This window comes from Hakea prostrata, chromosome 10, assembly GCF_041222555.1.
Source record: "Hakea prostrata isolate BN-2017 chromosome 10, UWA_Hpros_2, whole genome shotgun sequence".
In the NCBI taxonomy this organism is placed as follows: Eukaryota; Viridiplantae; Streptophyta; class Magnoliopsida; order Proteales; family Proteaceae; genus Hakea; species Hakea prostrata.
In genome coordinates, this window is record NC_142609.1 from 4,202,643 (window position 1) to 4,229,659 (window position 27,017).

At 36.2% G+C, this 27,017-nt stretch overlaps 1 pseudogene; it reads right to left on the reverse strand.

Annotated features, from left to right (window-relative positions):
- Positions 1 to 9,751: 9,751 nt before the first annotated feature.
- Positions 9,752 to 11,110, reverse strand: LOC149001587 (dehydration-responsive element-binding protein 2F pseudogene; annotated as a pseudogene).
- Between the last annotated feature and the right edge of the window lie 15,907 nt (positions 11,111 to 27,017).

A 27,017-nucleotide genomic window follows, 5' to 3' on the forward strand; every position in this document is an offset into this window, starting at 1 on the left:
GTTTAATTTGGCAACTAGTGAGAAAGTTTCCAGGTAGTTCACTCCATATGTCTGGGTGTACCCTTTAGCCACTAATTGTGTCTTATACCTTTCAATGTACTCATCATCAACTTTGTATTTGATTTTGAAGACCCATTTGCATCCTACAGCTTGCTTCCCCTTTGGCAGTTCTACTAATTTCCATGTTTTGTTGATTTGTAATGCCTCCATCTCTTCTTGCATTGCTTGAATCCACTTAGGATCCTTCAATGTCTCTTGTACTCCCTTAGGAATTTGATTTGCAGAGACACTTGACACGAATGCCTTTAGTGTGCTTGAAAATCTTTATGTGGAAACGTAATTAGAGATTGAATATGCTAACCTTCGTTCCTCCACATCTGGTGGATATCTATTAGGAGGCTTGCCTCTATTATGCCTGTCAGGTAATTTATAAACACTAGTCTTATTTGCATTTAAATCAAAGGGGATATGTGAGCTTACCTCAGGAGTATTGGCAGGTATTGGAGAGGGAAAGCTTTGAGGGGGCAACTTTTGTTGATGTTATTCTTCCTTTGACACATCGGTTCTAGGAACAACTGAATCTTCACTAACAATATCCTCCAATTGATGTGGGACCTTACACAAGATGAACGGCTCTGAATGTATTAAAGTCCTACATAGCTTCCTTCTCTCATGGAGGAAGAAGATTACTATTATTCCAACTCATGTCTTATGGCTTGCCTTCTCACATTAAATATGATCTTGAAACAAATCAACAGAGTACGATACAACTCCGTGATAGTGAGTTATTCTTATTTTAGCTCATGTCAACAGTTTGATCTCTCCAAAATTGCTGCAATTGGAGGCACTTTAGCTAAAACGTTTTTTCCCGACACTTTTGAAAAACTGTAGCGGCATAGAACTTTTGCCGAATATACTGCTAAAAAAGCACATTCCAAGACGCTTTTTTTAAAGTGTCGCAAAAAATCCATACGAAGGCCAATTCCCCATACACTTTCCCCACACTTTTGTGAAAAATCGTCTTTGAATACAAATTTTCCCTGACACTTTTGAAACATGGTTGCCGAAAATGCACATTGCTATGCTTTTTCAAAAGCTTAGCAAAAAATCAATAGTAATCTCATTCCACACTCACTTTCACATGCGCTTTTTGAAAACCATCACCGAATATTCAATTTCCCCGATGCTTTCGAAAAACCATCACCGAAAATGCGCATTGCTCCAAAAATAAGTACAAAGGCCACATTTCTTTGATAACTATCGGCAAATACAATTTTGGTTATTAATATTGTTTGTTTGTTTTTGCGCCGGGGGGGGGGTTGTAACTGTTGCAAAGAAGTGTTGCCAAAAATGCTTTTTCTTGTAGTCTTTCACAAGATTTAGGCCATCAAAAGTTGGATTCAAATTCTTGCAATTGACAACTTAAAGAATCGAATTCTAATATCTACAGATGGAGTTAATTAACAATCAAAATAACAATAAAATAACTACCAGAGAAGTTCTGTTGCCCCAATGGTTGAGTCCACCATCTTCCGTGGTGCTCTATTATGCCGCGCGCCGCCCTTACTACACAACCACCTAGCTAGCTCATCCACCCTCTATGCTAGGCCTTTAACCAGAGGCCGAAACAGATGCAGTGGTTCCCTATTGGAGTCAACAATAAAGAGAAGAATGACAAGAATCACACTAGAAGCAAACATAGGCATTGGTCCAAAACTCCAAAAGAACAGAACCATGGCAAAATAGAGCATCCTCAGCCCAACATGCCAGAAATAATTCCCCCTTATTACCAACCTCTGCACATAACTCACAGGCACATCTTTATTAGGCATGCTTATCAAGGAGTTTGCCTGAACAAAATGCCTCACTGCTTGAATGAATGCCCCAAAGGCAAGCATGAAAGTTATAAGCATGCTTACATTTTTTATGGAAAATCTAACCATATTTTTCTTTCCCAATATAGACAGGAAATTTTGAGTATCGCTGGAGGAATTGCCCACCCATACTCCCATGAAAGAGCTCAGTGTAAGGCACATAGAAGCCAAGTCGTTTGCACTAGATGTGCTGCTTGATAGCACTGTTAGTGCTAAGTTGACATAACTCATATCACCCTGCAAATTATATTACAATTAATGGATTATGTTTAGTGAATGGACAATGAGAGAAGAGAGGAGAGTAATATTAATTAGCTAACCTGCATCATTCTCTCTACCCAACCCATCCAATTGTGGTTCTCATAGCCGATGGCTGTTGTTGCAGGATATCTTAGAACTCGGAAGAAGAGGTAGAAATGGTAGAATAACATGATCAAGAGACCTGCAGGAACCAAAATCAAGTCTTGGTTTTCTTCCAGAACTGCCATTGATCACCTTCTCAATACTTGACTCTTGGTTGGATCTGCTGCATTAAGAATTCCAAAGAAACGCAATTGATGATGATTCAGTTGAAGAGTAAGATCCATTGCTCTTCTTACTAATCTTCTTTTGGTTATTTGGGTTATTTTAAGGAATTGTTGACTTTAGAACTAGTCTTAAGTACTAATCATAGCTAACTTGCGTTGAAGTAGACTAAGGCCTGAAAGTGTGTAATTTGTTTGTCATTTGGAGACTTTTGACTAATTTGCTACCTTGGGGTGGGAGACAGATCCTAGCCATACATTGTACATGGGTCCCATATTTTTGTATAGGGACCTATACTCCCACGGTCAGCTTGGATTGATCCCCTCATGACCTGTTTCCCCAAGTGGCTGATTGCAAATCCAAATACTTTCCAACAATGTTGAAAACGAATTATCACTATTTACCTTCATATGCCAAGTGTCATATTTGTGGACATAAAACATTTCTTTACATTCTTTTTTCGAGTCATCTTGTCTCTCGCTCTTTTATAGGAGTCTATTTAACGTGCTTATGCGTGATTTTCAGTTTTTCAATTTTCCCCTCTTTTATTGTGAAGGAAAGGAAGGGCAGAGGAGCTATCCCAGGGTCAGACCCTTGGCTTTTTTAAGATTCTTGAAAAAAAATGTTTTTGCAGGCATCTGGCCCTCTTTCCTGAATGAAATATCAGCACTTGGTCCCCTTCCCTTAAGATGGATACAGTGAATATTAGTGGGCCGGCATTGTTTATTGTTTTTACTTCATCAAATAAGAGAATAAGAATCATGATTTTAAATGTGAATTTTGTTTCCGTTGAATATTTTCTGATGAGGCTGTCTTTGATATAATTATATTAAAAAGTAATAAAAAAACTTATTTTTCAATACAAGATTAGAAAGACAACTCTAAAAATGGCTCAGAAGAACACAAAATGACAACAAGAGAAGTTGTTATGTTGCCCCAACAGTATAATCCACCATCTGCCACGGTGCTCTGTCATGTTCTTAAACAAAGCACCCAGCTCATCCACCACCTACACCTGATGCAGCTCAGCCAGTGGCAGGAAGAGATGCAATGGTTGCTTATTGGAGTCCAAGAAAAAGAGTAGAATCACCATAATTACACAAGAAGCAAACATGGGTATTGGCCCAAAACTCCAAGCCAACAAAGCCAAAGCAAGGTAGAGTAACCTCAGCCCAACCTGCCAGAAAGTATTCCCTCTTAACACCAATCTCTGCACATAGCTCACTGGAACATCCTTATTTGACATGCTTATTAAGGAGTTCGCCTGAAAAAAGTATCTCACTGATTGAACGAATGACCCAAAGGCCAACATGAAAGCTAAGAGCATGCTTACATCCTTCAAGGCAATGTTAGCTGTGGTTTTGTCTCCGATTATAAACACGATATTGACGGCGCTGCTGGCGGAACTTCCCACCCATACTCCTATGAAAGAGCACATTGTGAGGCACATAGTAGCCAAGTATATTGCACTAGATGTGCTGTTTGATAGCACTGTCAGTGCTAGGCTTACATAACTCAAATCACCCTTCAAATTCTGCCCAGAAGGAAAAAAGAAAAGATAACCTGCAAATTAGATAATGAATAGAGAAAGAAAGCAATAAATATCCTCTCTGCCCATCCAGAAGCTTGGGCTGATGGGCAGATGGGTGGACGCTCTCCTTGGACAGAGAGGATCTGGATTGGAAAGAAAGAAGAAAGGAGAGTAATGATAATTAGTCTCACCAACCTGCATCATTCTCTCCACCCAAGCCATCCAGTTGTGATTTTCATAGCCGATGGCTGTTGTTGCAGGATGTTTTAGGACTCTGTAGAGGAGGTAGAGATGGTAGGTGAACATGATCAAGAGCCCTGGAGGGACCAAGATCAGGTCTAGGTTTTCAGCTACAACTTTCATTTATTTCCTTCACAGTACTCTTCTCTTCTCTTATCTTTTCTTGTCTCTGCTGCATTAAAAGCTCTGGAGAGATGAGATTGATGATGGTTCAGTTGTTCATATATATCCGTCTTGGGAAGAACACATTCAGCTAATTATCTTCTTCTTTTGGGTTATTCTGAGGAAGTGTTGACTAATTAATGAAAGACAAGTTTCTTTAGAGTAGAGAAGACATGAAAGTACGTAATGGGTTGGTGATGGCCAAATGGATGTTAAAAATTTGTAATAAAATAAATCCATATAGCTTCACGTATCTTCGCAATCACCTTCAAGATTATATTATATTCTCTTGAAATATGTATTCTCCAAATCTCTAGATTTCTTAGCATCAATAAGATAAAACTCCTCCCTCCATTGGACGAATCCTTGTCAACCCTCCTGGATTCTTCTTGAGAAGGAATCCCGAGCTGTCAACCTCAAAATCCTCCTATCAATAATACTTAATTAAGTTTAGGCAAGAAATTTACCAGAAAAGGAAAAGTTTAGGCAAGAGATTCTTTTTGAATTGAAGTCTTTTATTATCAGTGTTTGTTTTATGCAAATAAATTTTGAAATAATAAACCTGTAAGTTAATTAAAGCTTTGGATCTAGAATTGATCATGAGGTAGATTTCATAGAGATAAGGTTAGCTAGAATTAGAACTAAAATTTTCATGTTTTTAAAGATTTAACAAGTCAATCACTCATCGATTATAATTTTTTCTTGTAGTTATAAAAATATTTTTTCCAAAAACTCAAGAGGTGATTCAATTGGTAAAGACTTGACGCCTTGTAAATAAATGAGATTGATTACATGAATTTAAATAAAAACAAAACGTATTACGGCATTGCTAGTAATCCTCTAACTTATTAGATATTTATTGTGAAATTTCCTTCAAGGAAAAGAGCCAAATATGAGTCTAGATCTTCTATGCGGATGCATAGATATGCATGTTCCTCTCACACTTTCTTACCACTCATTAGGAAGGAGGCCATTGGAAGATCCACCTTTCGTTTTTCTTGTCTAAATTTAGAGGTGAATCCCCTCTTAATATGTAGAGTCCGGATAATCTCCTCGTCAGGGTGCACTCTAACGGCTTTACAACCACACATTGTGGTGGGGTCCATAGGTGAAGGTGGTGAGATTTTTTTTTTCAAATGTTTTGTTGTTTTTCACTTGTGGGCCCCACTGAGTATGTGGTTGTAAAGCCGTCGAGGGTCCATTCAGATGATCCGGACTTGGAAGTGTAGGGGGATCATAGACCTCTACCCTAACAAGAAAAGGATGAGGGTAGTGGATTTTTGTTCGTGTCTACATGAATATCCTCCGCGCAAGCTTTGAATGGTTGACACATGGCGTTGCAAAATCTAATGGCTAACAACTAGGGTTTAAAGAAGAGCAAATTGCACTTGCACCCCTCAAAATGGAGGTCTTAAAGCAATGACACCCTTACTTTATGTTTAAAAAACAGAGACCCAATAATTAGATTTTCATTAGATATATTTATCCAATTTATCACTGAAAATCTTTCAGACACAGTTTATTATATGGATATTTTTAAAAATAAATAGTAATTTAACTGTATTCAAATTTGACAAATATATCCAATAAAAATTTAATTTTGAGGTCTCTATACTTCTTAAATATAAAATGGGGGTGTCAATACTTTAAGGCTTCATTTTGGGATGTCTGCAATTTGCTCTTTAAATAAATAAACAAATAAATAAAAAAAAAACACACACACACAACAACATCAAAAACAAACGAGTGGTATATAAGCCCTTGTGGCGTGTTCTTGTCTGCATCAGTGTCCGCCTTTGTGGTGTATCCCTGCAGGCGGTGGTGGTGGTGGATATGTATATCATATCTAGTATGCTTGTCTGGTTTTTTCAAGTTTATCGTTGAAATGTTGAACTTTTGACCCAAAAAAAACAAACAAACAAACAAACGTCCACCCAAAACCCTTTGCTGCTGTTGAGAAGCAGAGTTCGTCACAGACTGAAGTGTACCCCTGGCGATAGGGAAGCTAGCCATCAACTCCTCTAAGAAATTAGAACAGAGTATGCCCTCTACCATTTCAGTGGAGGACTTCAACTTCAAGTTGGTCATGGAAGCGCTTTCTCCCACATGAGTCGGGAGGATTCTGGGACTCTCACGTCGAGGGGAATCGATATAATGGGCTCAGAGTGCTAGGCATAAAAGGTATATATCTCTCTGTTCCCTCCGTGTTCAAGTTTTTCTCTTTAAGCAATCTCCTGTGTTCATTTCGAATTCGGAGATTTGCTTTTCTTTTCTCTGATTATTCTGTACAAATTCTTCAGCGTCATGTTGGGAGATCGTTTCTCTGTCTAAAACTTAATTGATTTGGGGTTTCTTGCACATTGAAATCAGAAGGGAATGCTCACGGAGTTCTAATCTTATGAAGGAATGCTCTTCCCGTCCAGCAGATGTTTTTATCCGTTTCGTTTTATTGTTGTACCAGTATACTACCTTTGAGATAGTTTCATTAATTTCTCTAATTCATGATTGGATTTTAACATTTTTCTGTGTTGTTTCACGAATCATATGATGGGTTCATGAACTCAGGATCAGCTTCTAAGAATTTTGTATTTAGTAATTGAATTTCAAAAATTGAGTACTTTGGCATGTTTGTATGGCTGAGAAGATATTTTGTGTTTGGTATCAAAATGCTTTAGGCTTACAATAAATCCTGTCACTTTGGTTTAGTTCCTAATCATGAGTGTGATTAAAAGTTTCAATCAAAAAGAAGAAAAGTTAGTCATACTTATTTACTTAAAGGAAAAAAATAAATTTCGAGCACATGATGTTGTTCATTATAAAACTGAACAAGCTGATTTAAGAACTTGCTCCCTTGGACGTGTTGTTTAATCTAAGTTTACTTAGATATAAATTGATTGACAGTCACTATAATTCTATTCTCTCCTTTTACTTGAGAGGGAACCTACCTACTTGCTTCTCCCTTGGACAATGTATAATTTGATGTCATGGGGAACAAGATTCTTCAATTTCAATGTTCATGGTATCCCAGGGAGTCTACTTAAATATTGCTCTAAATTTGAGAAAGCTTCAAAAAATTTGTGTTTTTTTTTTTTTTTTTGGGTCAATTCCTTAGTTATGCTATAATTGAAATTTTTATTATGCATGCACAGTACAGTATTTGAGTGAGAGTGGATTAATGGAACATCAGAAGGATATGTCATACTATGATAATTGGGGTTGGTGGTTGTCAGTTATTGGATCAATGGTTGGATTGGTCATAGTGCAAAATCTGGCATTATGTTCAGTGTGGAGCAGATTCTCCCTTTGATATTTTTGCATCTCATGGACTGTTTTACCCTATAGTTATTTTAATTTCCTATATGGTTTACACTACTATTTAAGGACTTCATACCTCCATCTGATCTTGAATCTAGAGATTTGGAAGTGGAAGAAATTGCCACTTGTACAGGAACATTGCATTGAGTTTGTTTTACTAGTTTCAGATCTTCAACCATATTGACCTTTCTTCTATACATTCTTTTTCAAATTTATTCTTATTTCTTTCATTTCTTCATAAATCACTTGGGGAGTACTATCTCACTTAAATCTGTGCTTCATACAGAGTGTCATTCTATGTCTTTTCTTTTCTCTTTCTAAGAAAATAGATAGTCAATTCAACTGAGCCTTGTCCCCACTATGTGAGGTCAGCACATGGGTTTTGTTCCATCATTCAGCTCTATTGAAAGCCATCCTTGTAATTCTTTTCAAGAGACTACACGGAATCAACAATTCAACCCTTGTGACATGTTACTGCGATGATTCTGTACTCCAGTATCTGAAAATTCAAAATTGTTTCAATGCTAAAGAGGTCATCAAAAAGCAAGTCGACTTTTCTTTTTATAAGCATAGGTTATAGTTTGGTGTAATTAAAACGTATGGTCATAGATATTTCTTTGGGTTCCTTGATTCTGTATTTTGGCAGCTCTGATCTTTTATACCTAAGTTCTGCATGCATAATATTATTACATCATTTGATCTTTTTCAGGTGGCATGGTTTAAAAATAAAAAATGAACCAGCTGACTCTATGACTGTGACAAGGGTGAGGTTGCTAGTTGCTATGGCCCATTGAAGTAGATCTTCCACACAGGTTTCACTTGATTTTGGAACTACCTTGTTTGTTGCTCAGGTTCGGTAATGGCCTTGTGTGGTTCATTAGTTGTATACCTGTTTATTATGATTTAAAGAGAAACAAAGTCCAGAGTTGTTTTCATACTTCGGAAAATCTTTCGAGGGCAAAACCTTTAAATTATAAAGAGGTATTTTAATCCACGAAGTACTAAATGCCTATATGATATTCTATAATATCTCTCATATTACAACTATTACTTCATATCCTGCCATTCACTCCATTGTGAGTTTTGAGGAAGGGTCCTAATGTATGCAGCCTAGCCCTGTCTTCATAGAGAGGTTTAGGTTAAATGCATTCCCTTTTTAAACTTTTAACTATTTTTTTTCCTTTACGGTCACCCTTGTCACTATTCTCAATTATCTCTCCTTAATTTCTCCTCCCCTTTTTTTCTTTAATATCCTCTGCTTATAAATTTTTATGGGTCAGCATTTAGACATCTCTTATTTGAATCTATATAGTTCAAAAAGAAAATAGTATATTATGATGTTGCGTCTTTCATTTTGAAATGAAAATTTAGGTGGATATCTGAATGCATCTATGCAAATAAATGTGGCTCTTTACATCTGATACACAAAAAAGTAATATGACTGGTCTATGATGCTAGAGCTGAAACAGCTGAATGCTTAAATGAGCATGATGAATATTTTGGTGAATGAAATTAGACTGGTGGATCAAGTATGACCATGTTCTTCTTAACTGATTGATTGGTTTGGTGCATGGTGTTGTTCTACTCTAGTACCTTCATAATGGAAGTGGTTGATTACTTTAACCAGGGTGAACTTGGTGAGTTTGTCCATAGTAGAACACTTGATTAGTTGAATCTATACTAGCTTGGTGGAGATGTTAAATTTTAGGGCGTTCTCTTCCTCAAGTCCTAGTTCTGTGTCCTGTGTCAACCTTCACTATTTCCTTGCAGAACCTTTGTAAGGTGGACATGTGGTAATGTGGCTATGTGATTTTTTTATTTTCATCCCTTGCTGCTCAGTTTTAGCATTTTACATATACACCGACTTCTTTTGGTGTTTGTCTCACTTTCCTTCCTATAATTTTGATCAAATGGTTAGCATTGCTCAACCAAAAACTTACTCCAACCTCAGAGGAGGTTCAATGGTTGGGCATTTCAAGATGCTTCAGTTTTAGCTTCATTACTCCAATGGAAGCAGGAAACTGATAAAGGAAAAAGATGGAACTTTAGTTGGACCTTGTTGGCAAAAGGAACCTTACCTATTAACATGAGTAGACCTGTATAAGATAGTTGAGACATAGAGATGACATATAGGAGCATGGACCCCAAAGTTAACCATCATATTATGTCAAGCTTGTGCAGATAAACTCTTGGTTTCCTCAAACAGAGTTTCTTCTATAGATCCCTACACATTCTCAAGACTAAATAAGGCCAATGACATAGATCTAGCTGTGTAACTTTTGACCAACTAATAATCTGAGATCTACTGAATTTAACTATTTTACTTTCATTCTATTGGAGTTCACTTCACTAAATCTAGATCCTAGTATCAAGAAGAAAACCCCTACACTGCCAAAATTAGAAGGTCCTCCCTTTTCAGTAGTCCCAAATAGTATGGAGTGTCATCCCTTCATGCTCATCACCCTCCTGAAGGCCATTGGATGCTATTTCCTGGTGATACTGTAGTCCATGCAATGAACCAGAATGTCCCAGTTGAAAGTCTGCTAACTCATTATTCATCTGGAGGCAGTCTTCATGCGCAGCATCATCATGAAAACCACTGGATTCTAGTCCCTGATGATACTCTAGTCCATGAATATCAACCAAGCTGTCCCAGTTGAAAGTGTGCTCATCTAGAGCTGGTAGCCCGTAATCATTTGGAGTCGAAGGTTCCACCACTGGAAAGCTTCTGGTGGTTGTGGTTTTGCTGTTATCGGATGCATTATCTACTTTGAGGACACCTAACTGCTGAAGAAATTCGTTGAGGTCTATCTGAGGCTTTTGTTCATGTTCCTCCTGCGACTTCTCAACCGAAATCGTGTCTTCTTTGTTGATTATTGAATCTTCCATGTGGATGTTATCATCAGTGATCTGAAATGCAGATTTCAAATCAAAGGGAGACGAGCATGATGAAGATGAGTATGATGGTGAAGATTGATTCTGAGCCGAATTTTTCTTGAAGTCTTGGATTCTTTGATGAATGTCACGAACACTGGGTTGGGCACTCAAATTCAGCATCCTGTATGAAGGAAACATGGAAATGAAGTTCTTGGATGGAAACCATTTGAACTTCTGGGATTTGGTCGGAGGAGTGGAATATGGTTGGAGGTGTGGTAGATTGAGGTAAGCATCAGGTCCATACAATTTCCTTGCAGCTTCATCATAGGCCATGGCAGCTTCTTCAGCAGTGGCAAAAGAACCCAACCAGAGCCTTGTTCTCTTCTTGGGTTCTCTGATTTCTGCCACCCATTTGCCCCAAGTTCTTTGTCTAACTCCACGATACTCGCATGTTGCATTCTGAGGACCACCCTTCCCTCGTGTAGGCCCTTTCTTCCATGGTTTTGATGAAACTTTCCTGTAAGGATCCATGCTTGGTGTTAGTCCAGAAAGCAAAGATGGAAGACTGTTAGCAGGAAGAGTGAATTGAGACTTGAGAGTGCAATGGATGGGAGTGAGGTTGTGGGATTTGTAGTGAGTGAGACTGTGAATGGTGTGATTTGGCTTAAATGTTGTCACGTTAGTAGAAAATTTTCAAGCCCATGAGACCGTTGGTGATCTCTTACTACTTTGTAAACTTATATTTTAAGATTCAATCTAAGAACCAAAAAATTCTCTCTAAGATAGTTCTCAGCATGTCTACCATTATCTCTGTGGCTACTCTTAGGATTCCTCAAATGGAGAGAGAGAGAATTTGAATCCGTGAAATTTTGTGAGAGGGAATGTGATTTGAATATAGACAAAGGTGGTGTTAGGGAATCTAAGGAGACCACCTCAAAATAATTTTCATTTTCACGAGTTTAAACTCACATGTTTGCTGCCAATCACAGCCTGAATCTTGAGAGAGCTCACCTTTATCCCATGCTCTAAGCTCCTGCGCTCTCTCACACACGTCTACCAAGTTGACACAGTAGCACGTTGTTGATGGGTTGGTAGAGACATATATGCAAACATGTCTTACGCGATTTTCTTAATCAGTGAAAAGGGAGGAGGAGGTGAGTTTTGAACTCATGTCTCTAAGAACAATTTTTTTATGATTGTTGAAATGAAAATTGATCTCTACTTCCTTAAAATAAGAGAGATTAGAAAGGGTAATGCAGATCCTTGGTCAAGGTGTTCATGCGTTCGGCCGTTGGATGTCCTGTCTGTGGTATCGAGCAATCAAAGTGGGTACCACAGGGCATCCAGCGGCCAGAAGCAGACTATTTGAACTCCTAAAAGGTCATCTAGCCCTTTAAATCATGTCCCTTAATTTATGGAAGTTTATCATTTTAAAATTTTCAAAGTTATTTAGTTATTATTTTTTGTTTTCCCTGCTCAAACAAATCGTTACCAGTATTAGTTCACTAGAGTCCAGTGTATTTTATAAGATATTGACTTTCGTGTAACACTCATATGAATCCTCTTGCTCTGAAACAGCAACTCTAGCGCTCCTTAGCGGTTGTGTGGCTTTTCTTTTTTCAAATTCTTCAAAAAAAAAAAAAAAAAAAAAAAAATTTTTGTATGCAATGTGAGAACATTGATTTTGGTAAGTTCTCCCAACGGGGGGTTCAACTTTAGTGTTGCACATTTAATGCACAGCACTGTGCTGCCAATTATCGAGGTTAAAATCTTTACGGAGGTCTTGATCTCGACCGTTCATCTCACCTTTAACCATCTGCAAGACAGACGATGTAAATCGAAATTTCAGTTGAGATTTTAGTCTCGACCATTGGCAGCAAATGCTGCACATTTAATGTGCAACGTTCAAGTCTGCCCCCTCCAACGAGTAGTCTTAGATTTCTAGAGAATGTTGACGCGAGAGTCTGCAACTCTTTCCATGTATTTTAATTTATTGTTTTGTAATAGACGATTTTATATATTAAGAATAGAGGTATTACATAATATGTGCCATCGGCGAGAGTTAACTTCACAACCTCTTCACTAAGAAGTGTTGGTCTTACACTAGAGCAATTCTGTATTAACCCTTATTTTATTTTATTTTATTTTGTAATTTATGTTTTGACTTTTATTTTATTTTATTTTATTTTCAAATAAATTAATATTTTGCAGTAAGTCAAAATGGTTTATATTGGCATCATTAATACTCTCAGTGAGTTCATGTTCATGAATCTACTATTGATTTTTTTTCGCAGTTAATATACCAAATATATAGACATAATATATAATATATTGTTAATGAATTCATGAATGTATTATTGATTTCTTTTGGTTAAGTCAAAATGGTTATATTCAAAGGGTCTACCTTGTCACCGTTCAGTGAAAAGGGTTTCTCTTGACTTTGTAATTTAAGGGGTATGAAGGTAATAATACAAAAGGAAGAAAAAAAAGGGCCATTTCATTATATGGCAATACGAATCTAGGCTCAAAACGAACTTTACCAAACGTCGCTGGAAAATCACAAAAACTTCACAGAAATCTCGATATTGTGGCCAGGTATCTCTTTCTTTTGTTTGAACTTTGAAGTTTGAACAGTAGCGATTTTGACCAGGCATACCTGAAAATCTCTAGATTTTGCTGATTCATTGGTTTCCAAAAGCAATGAAATCTTAGTGCGAGATTCTGCACCTAGGTACCATCAAGGTTCAAAAAACTACCGTGTGTGTCGCGGTGTCGGTGGCTGGCAACACCATTGACATATCGCGATATAGAGTGGCATTTGGTGGGCTGTCGATGAAAAATCGACTCTCAGTTTCAAATGGTATTTGGGGTCATTTTAGTCTGAATTTTCTTGTGTAGTCTGACTTGAGGCCAATAAACACACTGAGGGTTTTATTTTGACCTAAAACATCATCTAAACTAATGATCCTAATCGATACATGTCCGCTGTATGCGAACACAACTGAAAGTTTGAAAACTCACGGATTTGTATAAAATCCTGCTTGATCAACACAAACAATGTATTAGTCGGCAATAACGAAGCAAGATGTACTCGTAAACGTTGAAAATCAAAGCAAAAAATATGATTAAAATGCAAGAAACAAGAGTGAGAAACGACATTTGTGAGTCCTTTCATTATCCCGAATTTTTATTGTGATAACTAGGCTGCCAACACCACGAGCCATTATGTGCAAGTGCTGTGGGTAAAAACAAATCAAACGGTTTTGAAAGAAAACGTGGGGTATAAGTATAAATACAATTTTTTTATTTTCCAAATATCACCTAAACTTTTCAAATTTAAAAAAAAAAAAAAAAAAAAAAACCAAACCTACCCTGCTTCATTATCTGCGGGTCTGCTAACGGTATATCCTGATCCTTCTCCTAAATAGTTCACACAACAGCGGAAACTCACAGGAAATGGTGTTTACAAAGAGTGGGTGGTTCTCTAAGAAAGGAAAAGAAAAATAAGCGAGGGGGAGAAGAAGAAATCGACGAAATTTGAAACCCTAGAATTGTTTTATTTCTATTTTTAGGATACTTTGATGTTCCGATTCTTCTATTTGACCGATAAAAGAGGTATCGGTTCCTTTGTAGTTTGTCTATGGTAATGCAGCGAAGGGAGTACCTTTGCTGTTATTCATGACGGTCTGATGAGGTGGTGCCGATCACTGAGAATAAGACAAGAGAAGGCAAAGGGAGAAAACCTATGAAAATATTGAGTTGGGAGAAAGAGAGAGAGAGAGAGGGAGGCCTCGGAATTCGAAGGAAGAAAACCTCATGGAACATATGGGTTTTCTATGTAAATTTGAAAAGTGTAAGTGGGCTCTGGTAAAATTTAAAAAAAAAATCTTTATTTATATTTAAAGCACTGTATTTTCTTTTAGTGCAGTTAGATTCTTGTTTAGATACACATGATTTTGTAAATTAGTAACCTTTAAACACTTAAAATGTAAAAGTAAAAACATTACATTTACAATTAAAACCAGCCATTTGGTTCTCAACCGTTCGATTACATTTTGATAACGTGGCACGATCAACACCGTTGGCAGCAGCCAGTAACAGCCACTACAAATAAAAATCCCTCTTCCATAACCTCAAAGATTTTCCATCTTTGAAAATTGGCGAGGGTGTCAATTTGTACGGTGTCGTACCAAATTTCAAACTCTCATACAAAAACCGTATTGTATCCGGTACTATATGAAAATTGTATTTTTAAAAACATTTCAGTATAAAATCGGTACGAGAAAAATGGTTCAGTATATAGTATGGTATGATTTTGATATAAAAAAAACTCATTCTTCTAATCTTCTTCACTTACAACCTAATAGTGCTTATGGTATTGGTTTTGTAATATGACTTTTTAGTTAATCTTGTAACTGTTCAGATCTACAATATATGAAGAAGAAGAACAATATACTTATATTCTTCATACAATATATTTTCAATTTAAGCTTTCTTCATTTGAAGTCCTTTGTTTTTTTTTTCTTAACAATTAGGCCCAACCAAAGAATAATGTCAAGATGGATTGAACCTTAAATTGGGCCCGACCCAAGAGTAATATCAATATGGACTGGGCCTTAAATTGGGCCCAACCCAACATAGATATAAGGGTGTCAAATTCGGTACGGTAATTCGGTGTACAGTACGGTGCGGTTATGGTTTTAGCTAGCATACCATCGGTACGGTAATTCGGTATACAGTACAGTTGGATTTTGGTTATAGGCAGCATACCATCAATATGGTAAATCGGTATACGGTACGGTTTCGATATGGTATTCGGTACATACCAACGGTATGCTATCTAAAACCAAAACCAAATCGTACTTAAATTCCAAAAAACGGTTACAGTACATATCGTACTAAATTTCAAAACAATGATATACTGTGAAAATGGTGCAGTTTGGTACCATAAAACTGTATCAGTACACAATTGACATCTGTACTGTAGCTAAGGGAAACTCCAAGGGTTAAATGGAAGGGGTAAACCATTATAAGTCTTATCTTGTAGTTCACACTCTATTACCTACAAAAAGAAAAAATAAAAGGGAAAAAGAAAAACCATAAGCTACTAAAAGCCTTTAAAGCAAATTGTTTGCCACCCAAAACAGAGGTATTAAACCCTCACTTTATCTCTGAAAAATGCACTGCTCTAGTTCCACTATAATGATTAGCAGTGCAATGCTCCACTTCCACTATAATGGTTAGTAGTATAATTACAAAGATCATTTATACCCTTATATATAACAATGAGGGGAGACGGGGTAAAAAGATCTTATTCATCCTTTTCAAAATCCTTCTCAGATACATTTATTCTTCAACAATTCTTCACAATTTTTCTCACTCTAATCTCTTTCTTTTGTAAGTGTGCTTAAATAATTCTGAAAAAAAATCTTCTGTCTTACATCAATGCAATTTATGTACTAAATAATAAGTTGAGATTTAAAACTTGATTTCAAATTTAAAAATCCAAAATTACCTTATAATTTTTTATTTTCTTAGCTAGTTTTAGAGGTGTCAATTTATAGTCGGAACCGTTAAACCGAACCACACCGTCTGTTATAGTCGAACCAAACCGAACCTTAATGGGCCGCAATTAAGCTGAGGGTTGTGAAGCCCGCACCAACCCGAAACCTAACCACAACCTGTTATAACCCATTTTATAATTTTACATTAAATAATATTTGAATCATTAAATTATCATTAGGCAGTTGGAATAGACAATTAAGAAAATTAAGCATGAATTCAAAGATCAAATAGTCATTTTACTATTTATCATCAAGGTTCTTGATTTCTATAAAATGGGTGGGTTTTTTTTTAATGGAAATTGACCAATAGCAACTTTACTTTCCATATAATTTTTGCTTTTGTTGTATGATGCTCAATTGTTTTTTTTTTTTTTGTTCTTTTTCTTATACACCATAAACTGTTAGGCAACACAAATCTAAACCGTTAACCCAAACCATTAGTTAGCTCGAACCCAAACCGCACCAAATTGAAACCATTCCGAAACCATCATTTTGCTCATGGGCTCAGTCCCAAACTGCAACGTTGACACCCCTGCTAGTTATTTAGCATAGTTGTGTACAACCAAATATTTTTCCAATAATCCCATATAATTAAAAAAAAATTGAAATTTAAAAAATAAACTTTTTCTTGGTAACTAGAATTTAAGAGAATGACGATTAGTTCGTTATGAAAGTTTAACTTTCAGGTACCTTTAATTTTTCAAAGATAAAGTGACGTGTCGTTATTTTGGGATGCTGGAGCAATTTGGCTATGTTTGTTTAGGTAAAATATAATTCTCACTAATCCACTTTTAGAGGCCCAAATCAATGTATTTTATAAACAAAATAAAAATTTACAACTTTATTTTCACAAAAGTAAAAAAAGACAGCATAAGCGGATCACATGTTAAAGAGCTGTATTATCCATGATTGTCACCATTACGTACTCAGATATCTCTAATCCGTTCTTTTCCCAACATGATTAGAGATTTCAAGAACATTTTTTGGTAAAGATTTCATCAATCAACCTACCTTCATAATGACATCTAGATTATAGATTGCCCTTTCTAAAAAGACAAGCTTCGCCTTATTTAATTCCCATTTGAATATTAAGCTTGACTTTATTTAACAAAACTATTATTGCTTAATAGGTCCTTAATCCCTATTTAGACAATATTAATTCTTCCCCAATCACAAGACAACAAAGTCTACCCTATAATTTCAAACCAATAAAAAATGAGAAAAGTAAGATTAGAAAAGTAAATCATTTCCCACTTCATACTCCAACCATTCACACCTCCCAACACGTCTGAAACTCTGAAACCGTGTAGCAGAGAAAGGTGGAAAATTGAATCCCCAGTTGGAAACAATACGGAATTCATGTATGTACAGACAAGAACCACAAACCAAAAGCGATGAAATCAAAGAGAATGAGTGAACCCAGATCTTCAAAACATAAACTCAGATTCATCAAACAGAGGAAACAAAAGAGGAAGAACAAAAAAAAGCCCTAATCTGAGACAGAAAAGAGATGAAAACTAAAATATTTTCTTTTTTTGAAAAAATAATCCCATCCATGGCTAGGTTTTCACTTAGTAAATTCGTCCAAAATGAAACTGCAATCACTGTATTATTTTAATTGGAATGATCAGCCTTCATTTACAAAAAGCTACAACTCAAATTCGACAAGAACATGAACACGAAGAATAAGAAGAAACAATAACATCATATTAGGGCTAAAAACTTTCCCCCAAATCTGCTCTACAAATTACAAAAATTTAAATAAATAAAAAAACGAAGAAGATGCAAGAACATCGGCAGTGAAGATCGGAATCCAACAATCTACCTCCTTAAACGAAGAACAGCGGCGATTCTGTTAAACGCTAGCTGGAAACGCGGAAGAACCCTAACTGTATAATCAGTACTTTCTCGGAGAAAACTCTCGATTGTCTCCACGAAAAGATTCAAGCTTCTTACCGGCGGAACGTACAGCGTCAAAGGCACCGCCGAGAAGGCCACCGCGAAAAATAACTGAAGCATCTGAACCGACGAGCGAAATCAAAATCAAGAACGAGAGAAGGAGAGAACACGAAAGAGACAGCTTTTACAGAGCGAAAGAAGAGAACAGAAGAGAAAACTCTTGAATAAGTGGAGCAGAGAGCTGCGACTTTCTCAGATATCTACCATTCTTGTTCTATTTATATATATGTTAATTAAGATTATGGTTTTTTAATTACTAATTAGTAGCGTATCCACCTTATTTCATTAATAATTAATATTATATTGTTCATATTTGCATTTGGGCCCCTACGTTTGAACAAATTCTATACAACCTGCCTTCATTCTTTGTGCTTTTGCCTTTCTGGTTTAATCTCTCCTGTACCATGACAAACCAGCTGGTGGTTGGCCCACGGTTTAGTTTCAACATCGAAACAGTCATCGATAGTTGAGTCTGGATCACCTTCTCATTAGGGGGAGACATTTTCCCGACCACATAAATAGGGTTTATATGATAAAAAAACCCGTAAATAATACATTGTTCTCCCCTGATGGGTAGGTGATTCGAACTTTGGATAGTTAGGTCATAATGGTTTATGGTATGGATGTCAATTCATCGATTTGAACCAGTTTTGCTTCGATTTCATAGACTTTTAGGGAGAAATTGAATGAGTAATCAATGTAATCCAATAAGGGTTCATGGTTCAGTTTCAAATGGTTTGATGTTATCAGATTGGTTTGGTTTGACAACCTAGATTATAGTAGCATTCGATCTATTTGGAATATTTTCACATTTGAATTGAATTTCTTAACCTATTAACTTAAGCTTTTGGATATCCTAGCCAAGAAGGCCTTGTTGGTTGAGGTCCCAATTGTTTTGCCGCTTTTCACTCCCTGACTCGATGAAATTATGGTTTGACGAATTTACCTTTTGTTTTTACTTCACTTTCCATGAGTTTGGATTATGCATATTTACATGTATGACAAGTATCAACACTCCGTGTATAATGGAAGATTCATTCCAATTTAAATATAAAAGTTCTCAATTGATTAATTAATAAGATATATTAATTATATCCTATAAGTGTAGAAGAATCTAATTGAGCTAGTACATGGTTCACCAACCTTGACGTGAATTAAAATATAATTATTTGTATTTGCCACTAATTCCCTTACCTTTCTCTTCTTTAAATACATAGATCTTTACATCCGTGGGTGTGAATCTTGTGATTTGATTCAATTTGGAAGGTCTCAAACTCTGTACAAAGTGTCACCAATATATCGCCCTGTCATTTGGGAGGAGGGGGACACAATTTCCCCAACGACACGATACGAGCAATAAGTTGACAATATATTGTCGAGAAATCGGCGATATATCGTCAAGGGTCGACTATTCTCTGAATGACTACTAGCAAACATATACGTCATTGAAAAAACCAAAAATTTGTTGCATTGTCGGTCTCTTCTTTGGCAACTCGGCTATGCACAAGTACCCAATTCGCATTGTTTCCGCCATCTCACTCACCAGGTCATCTCTGAGTCCCAACCTCAAGTCCAAAACCACTTCCACTCTTTGCCTCTCATTCACTAGCCCTCAAACCCAATCCACCGTCTCTCTCATGCGTGCCTTCCCCATCATCAACTCTATCAACATCGCCCTGAAAGCTATGCACACCGACCTCCGTTCAACCGGTTTGTTCTCCTCTTAGGAATCTGAACTCGGCATGGGGGAGGTATGCAAGCCCATGAGCGATCCAACAATTCCTAAGGTGATTCGGTGGCGAATTCACCATCCCATTTTCTCAAAAAGTTGTTTGAAATATTGCCTTATATCATCGTGTTGGTGGTGTTGCCAACCACTGACACGGCGACATAGGACAGAATTTTCGAACCTTTGTGTCAAATTATCACTAGGCCGAGATAACTAGAATTATTTTTTTTTTTGGAGAGGGGGAGGGGGTCTGAATGTAATTAGCAAGAAATCGTGTTGTTTGTTGATAATATAGAAAAAAAAGTAGGAGGGAAAAAAAAAAAGGAAAATGTAATTAGAGTTGGTCTGAAATGGCGTTTTGACTGGTGGATTTAGTCCTGGTGTTCAGTGTTAGGTAAGTCGGTTAGGGGTTGTGTTAGGAACCTTCGTTAGCTCAGCTCTGCTCAGCTGTCAAGAAACAAGAGAGTTTCGTTTCTCCTTCTAATCTAGTTCGCGTTTTGCGTGTTTATTATCATTTTACCATCTTTTATTTATTATTTATTATTTATCATTTATTGTCAGCCAATAAGAAATCGAGTATGAGAACAATCACCACAGACATTCAACGACACGGGGGTTCGTAAATCGTAACTCGTAACTCGTGGTGCATTAAAGACACCAATGCTGACCAGGCCCTTACCGCCAATAGCCTCCAATGCCCACATGACTCTTCACCCAATGAAGCTTCTCGGTATTTACCAAAAAAAAAAAATAATAAATAAACTTCTAGGTTTTCACCTAAAAAAGAAAAAATGGAGCTTCTAGGGTTTTTACCAAGAAAACAAAAAATGAAGCTTCTTGGTACTAGGTTGTAGACCCAATGACATGTTCTTTAAAGCTAATGTGGCAACTGATGTAAGGACATATGTGGCACACCACTTATTCATTACTTATTGTTTCAATTTGTTTGTGGTCTTTTGGATGATTGCAACGCTTTTTGCAGACAAGAGCAGTGTCTCTTTCGTATTCTTAAGGAGTACATACGAGATGTATCTGGATTGTAGTTGAATTGTAATAAATCAAGCATTTTCTTTAGCCTTAAGTTACATTCCAACTACTAAGGTGAAAAAACCATGGGTGGCAAAAGGAGCTTGTGGTACACTGGTACCCATAGTTTTCACATTAACGACTTAGGTAAAGGTCTTAATAGCGCCTCACATAAGAAGTCATACCAAACTCTTTCTCACCCCCAACTTCCCAAAAAAAAAAAAAAACTTAGGTGTGGCCATGGTTGAGGTCAAGTATAGGCATCATTGATATAGACTTTCCTTTTTGTAGTAATAGATACAAAAAATTATATGATATTAAATTTGAAAACAATGAGTATTAATGATATTAGATTATTTTTTCCTCCTTTTGTAGAATATGGTTATTGCAGATTAAAACACGAGTTTGTTTAGAATCTAAAGCATCAAATAACAAACACTATATTAAAAACAAGTGGAGATGAGAATTGTTCTAGAATTTCTATCAAATAATAAGCCACGAGGTTGTTTACAATATTTTTAAAAAATAAAATTTTGGATACGTCAATGAGCAAAATTAAAATGCATTCAACCATGTACATGATTAAAATATTTTGTATTGCATCAATCACTGAAAAAACGAAGAAAAAAAGAGCCAATCCCCTAAAGTCACTTACAACTAGATTAGTTAATTTTTAAAATTTTGAAGAATAGTTATCCTTGCCATTCTAATCTTGCTAGTAAGTGATGGGGCTTCAAGAATCTCGAGTATGCAAGTCAATTCTGGCTGTTTAACAGCGGTGCTAGCTTTGCAGGGTTTTCTATCCTCTTTGGACTGGATGAGCCTTAGTCTAGTTCATGAGACTCTTAGACTAACTTCAGGCTTTAATCATATATATATTTTTTTCATTATATTCCTAGGGTCCTTAATGTTTGGGCGGATTTTCTTGCTAGCCGTACATGTAGGAACTCTCTTTCGAGATTTTAGTGGTCTATCCTACCTCTCTTTATTATTGATAGGTCTTTGTCATCCACGAAGTTTCATAGCATCAACTGTTTTTCTTAATAAAAATTTTCATATTTTGACAAAAAAACACTGTTGATGTTATGACTTAATTTTCTTCACCAAACTTCCTTTATAATACTCAAAGAAATAAGGAAGATTTTTTTTGACAAAGGAATAATTTAAATTCCAAAGTCCAACATAGAAAAACTTCTTTTCCTCATCTAAATGTCATTTATAACTTTTAAAAGTCTATTCTACTTTTACACATCATCTTTACATTATCTTCTCACCATCCACATCTTCTACGACCAACTATTCTCGTTTTCTTTTTCTTTCGTGTTCTTCTATTCAACCATTTTTTTTTCTTTTCTTTTTAATGACTAATTATCACTAAAGTGTTCATACTTTAACAGTTGTCTTCAAATCAATTTTGTCATTTTTATTTCAAGATACCTTTAAAAAAGTAGAGTGTAGATCATCTCCCCTAACAAAGAGCAGAGTGTTCTCCCGATAACTGTATAATCACAAATACATGGGGTCCACAAGTTAAAAAAAAAAACAGAAGGGCGTTTTGACAGGTAGAATTGACTTTGAAGGAAATTTTTTAAGGGCTTAGAGTTTGTTTTGTCTCGTTTCTAGTCCACCTCGTGTTTATCATTTTTTTGTTCAACTTTGTAAGCAACAAGGAACCCACAGAAATACGAAAACTTGGGCTTTGGAAACTGATGGCGCATATAGAGCCATCAAAGCTGATTTCCACATGATTCTTGACCTAACCAAACGTTTCCGTACGTAGGATGTGGACCCCAATAACATGCTATTGGGTCCCACTTCAAAAATAAATATGTTAAAAATTGAATAATCAGTCAATTATCCATCATAGGGTAACACGGTTGGTAGCGATCAACATGTTTTCAAACTCCCAAAAAAAAAAAAAATCAAAAAATTAATTAAAAACGCGTTTTAGTGAAGGAGTTACAGTTTTGAATCTCTATAATTTAACCCAAAAAAAAAAAAAAGAATTCGGTCACTTAAAAAAATAAAATTTGAACTTTATCGTCTTTGTCCGTACTAAAATGTACAATCTTTACAATATCAATGATCTCAATATCTTTCAATGACAATACCTTGAACCATGCATGTAAGAGGAGATTTTTCTTACCGCATCAATGTACAAAAACATATAATCTTTACAATATCAACGTGATCTTAGTATTTGTCGATACTAATGCCATGAACCATGCATGTAAAAGGAGATTTCTGCTACTGTGTCAATCACAGTAAAAAAAAGAACATCTAGAAATATGAAAAAGACAAAAGAATGCAGTTGCACCCCTCTCTCATCTTTCCATCATCTTCTCACTGTCCGGATCCTCTACACCACCCACGTTTTCTTTTTTCAAGTCTTCCTTTATTCAATTTCAATTTTCAACACAACTTCTTCATCTTCTATTTTTTTTAACAGTTAATCACTAACTCATTTTGGACTTTAGCTATCTTCTAAATAATTTTATCAGCTTTGTTTTAAGATGCCCTACAGGAAATATTAACCGGGACTACCTCTCTCTGCCTCTCTCTAACTGAGGAGAAAAAACCCTAGGCGCCGTTTTAGGAGGCGGCGAGCCTCTCTCCATCTTGTTTTCGGTCTCCGCCTCTCTTCTTCTCTCCCCGCCTCTTTCCGTCTCATTTTCATCTCTAACTGAGGCTCTACGCCTCTCTCTCCTTCTCTTTCTGCCTCTCTTCACCTGAGGCTATCATCCTCTCTCTGTCCATTTCCGCCTCGTCCACCTCTATTTTTCTTTCTCCTTTTCACTCTCCGCGTTCCTTTGCATCTTCCTCATCGCTCTTCTCTTTGACATCTCTTTTTTCCTTCTTTTTTTTTTTTTTTTGAAGCTTGAAGCTTCCGGTTATTAAAAAAAGAAGGAGACGATGGTTGATGCAAGCTTAATTTGGTCGTGTATTCTATGGATCTGGTGTTTTTTATGCCAGATCTTGTTCGTCTACTGCTGCTTGTGGTATCCATGTTTGCGGTTTCAAGATGGGAGTTCAGAAACAATATACGGAGTTTTTTACTTCAACAACTGAGTTGGCGCTCTTGTGGTGTGTTCTGTCTTCGCCCATGAGACGTGTTCTGTATCTGTTCTTGTGGCGTGTTTTGTTTTCGCCCTTGAGCCGTGTGGTATGTAAACCCTTGTGGCGTGTTTATGTCTGTGTCGTTGTCCGCCTTTGTGGTGTGTCTCCGCAGGCGGTGGTGGTGAATATGTATATCATACCCATTATGCTTTTCTAGTTCTGTGATTGACACAACTAGTATTCTAAGGGTTTATTTGGCTCGACCCATTCCTTAGCTTTTGTTTAGTGTTTGTGTCTGTATTTTCTTTCAAGTTTATGAATAAAGTGTTGAACTTTTTTGACCAAAAGAAAAAAGAAAATGTTAACTAGTCAACCAATAACAACCGTTAAATTTAACCCAAAGAAATCTTTGTTAGTCCCCCAAAACTCTAGACCATTGAATACTCTCGCATATGAATTGAATTTTTCAACCTATTAGCTTAAGCTTTTGGATGTCTTAGCCAATAAGGCCTAGTTGGTTGAAGTTTCAATTGTTTGACCACTTTTCATTTCTTGGTTTCGGTAAAATTATTCATGTAGCTTCGGTTTCTCCTCAATAAGTATTCTTTTTACTAAAGTAAAAAAAAAAAAAAAAAAAAAAAAAACAGAGTGAATATTTCAAATGACCTGTCACCAAATGAGAGCTTTACACTGGCAAATTTATGGATTTCTTGTTTTACAAAAACTTAATAGAAGACAACGAAAATAATAATAATAATAAAAGTAAAGAAATGATTAATACTTAGAAAGGAACTAGATTAGTGCGAAATGGTCTTTTGGAATGATGAGAATAATCAAGAGTGGTTGGTGTGATGATTTTATTGTTTTTTTTATTATTTTACTTTTCAAAAGTTTGGATTATATTGCATCTTACCGTACATGAGGAGTATCAACACTCCACGTATAAGGGAAGATTCATTCTAATTTAACTATAAAAGTTCTTCATTGATTAATTAATAATTAAGATATATTAAGACCAACGGGGTTGGTCCAAGTGGTAAGCAACTTGGTACACTTAAGCAAGGTTCCGGTGTCGAAACCTTATGGATGCAAAAAATCCTCGCTCGGAGACTCACCCACCACAGCATTAGTCAGGGCAAAGCCTTGGAACCGGGATTTGCAAAAAAAAAAAAAGAAAAAGAAATATTAATCGATCTCCTATAATTATCAAAGTATCTAGGTGAGCTAGTACATGACTCACCAATGTTAGATGTGAATTAAAATATGACTCAATTATTTGTATTTGCCACTCATTCTCATACCTTTCTCTAATCTAATTAGGGGATTACATCACATAGATTGATACTTTCTTTAAGGGCCTATTTGGTTACAGAATGCGAGATTTATAAGCATTTGGTTGTGCAAATCCCTGGATTCATGAAATCTAGAGTTTCATCTTTTAACACGGAAAACGTGAATCTTTATGTGTATGGATTGAAATTCAGAGATTTCACCCCCACTATTAAAATGCTAAACATTTGCGTATTCACAAAAATAAAGTTGACCAAATTTTTTAGGATGAATTCACATATTTCATTCCATAGATTCAGGTTAACCAAACAATTAATTTTATGAATTATTACTCCATAAATTTGAATATCTAGACTCATGTAACCAATCAAGCCCTAAAGACATAGATCTTTATATCTATGGATATGAATCTTGTGGTTTGATCCAATCTTGGCTGAGCTGGAAAGGATTGAAATTATTCCTAGGCCAAGCTAATTAGCTAGAAATGTTGGGGGATATGAATGCAATTACCAAGAAATTGTGTTGTATGCTTGTATGTTGATATATAGATAAAATAGTAGGGGGAAAAAGAAAAGAATATGTAATTATAGTTGGTCTGAAATGGCGTTTTGACCTGTAGATTTAGTCCTTATTAAGTGTTAGGTAAGTCGGTTAGGGCTTGTGTTAGGAACCTTCGCTAGCTCCGCTGTCAAGAAGCAAGGGAAGTTTCCTTTGTCTTCTTCTCATTCACCTTTTGCGTGTTGGGTATTTTGTTGTTAGTGTGAGAACCACATAAATTCGACAACATGGGATCATCTCTCCATCGGGCCCCAACGGCTTTATAACCATAAAATACAGGGGATCCACAAGATTAGGTTATGAGATTTTTCTTTTCAAAATGTTTTATTACTTTTTTACCTGTGGCCCCACTGTGTTTTGTGGTTACAAAGATGCCGGGACTCCCCCGACGGGGAGATGATCCGGACTCGTGGGTTTGTAACTCGTGGACTAGGACCTCACCGCAATTGCATCTAATGCCTCACATGATTCTTGACCCAATGAAGCTTTGAGGTACGTAGGTTGTGGACCCTAATGACTTGTTTTCTAACCCCATTTGAAAACTAATGTGTCAATTGATGTTAAGTGTATTCCTTAGTTATCACCTCATGTTTACAGATGATTGTATAGTTTTAAAGATGTTTATTTCAAACGAGAGCATTAATCTCCTTGATATGCTTGAAGGAATACGAGGTTGTTGACAACAATTAAATTATAATAAATCAAGAATTGTATGTCTGTAGTCCAACTTTATTTTGAATCTCCAGTCTACCTAAAGCCATGAATCTACTTCGGTCTTCCTTCATAGCAAGACCATTTTAAGAGATAGCAAGACCAAAGAGAACTTGGGTTTGAACCTACTTTCGTATGAGTTGAATTGTCAATTCATTTGTCCCCTAAAAACTTATGTTATTACTATATTATTAGATCCACAATTGGATCATACCCAATTAGAAAAGTAATAGAAACTTATTAGGAAAATGAAAGAGGATTCTTCTAAAATTAGCAAGATTAAACTACCAAGGCGAGGACACTATGGGTGGCAAAAGGATTTGGAACTTGTGGTACCCATGGTTTTCACACCAATGATAAAGTTGTTTTAATAGCAGTTCGCATAAGAAGTCATACCAAACTCTACCCCCTTCCCCACCTCTTTTTATTATTTACAGGTCTTTGTTATCGTCGAAGTTTCATTGCATCAATTGTTTTTCTTAGTGAAAGTTTTCAGAGTCTGACCACAAAATAGTGATGATGTGATGACTTAATTTTCTTCACCAAACTTCCTTTATAATACTCAAAGAAATAAGGAAGATTTTTTTGACAAAGGAATA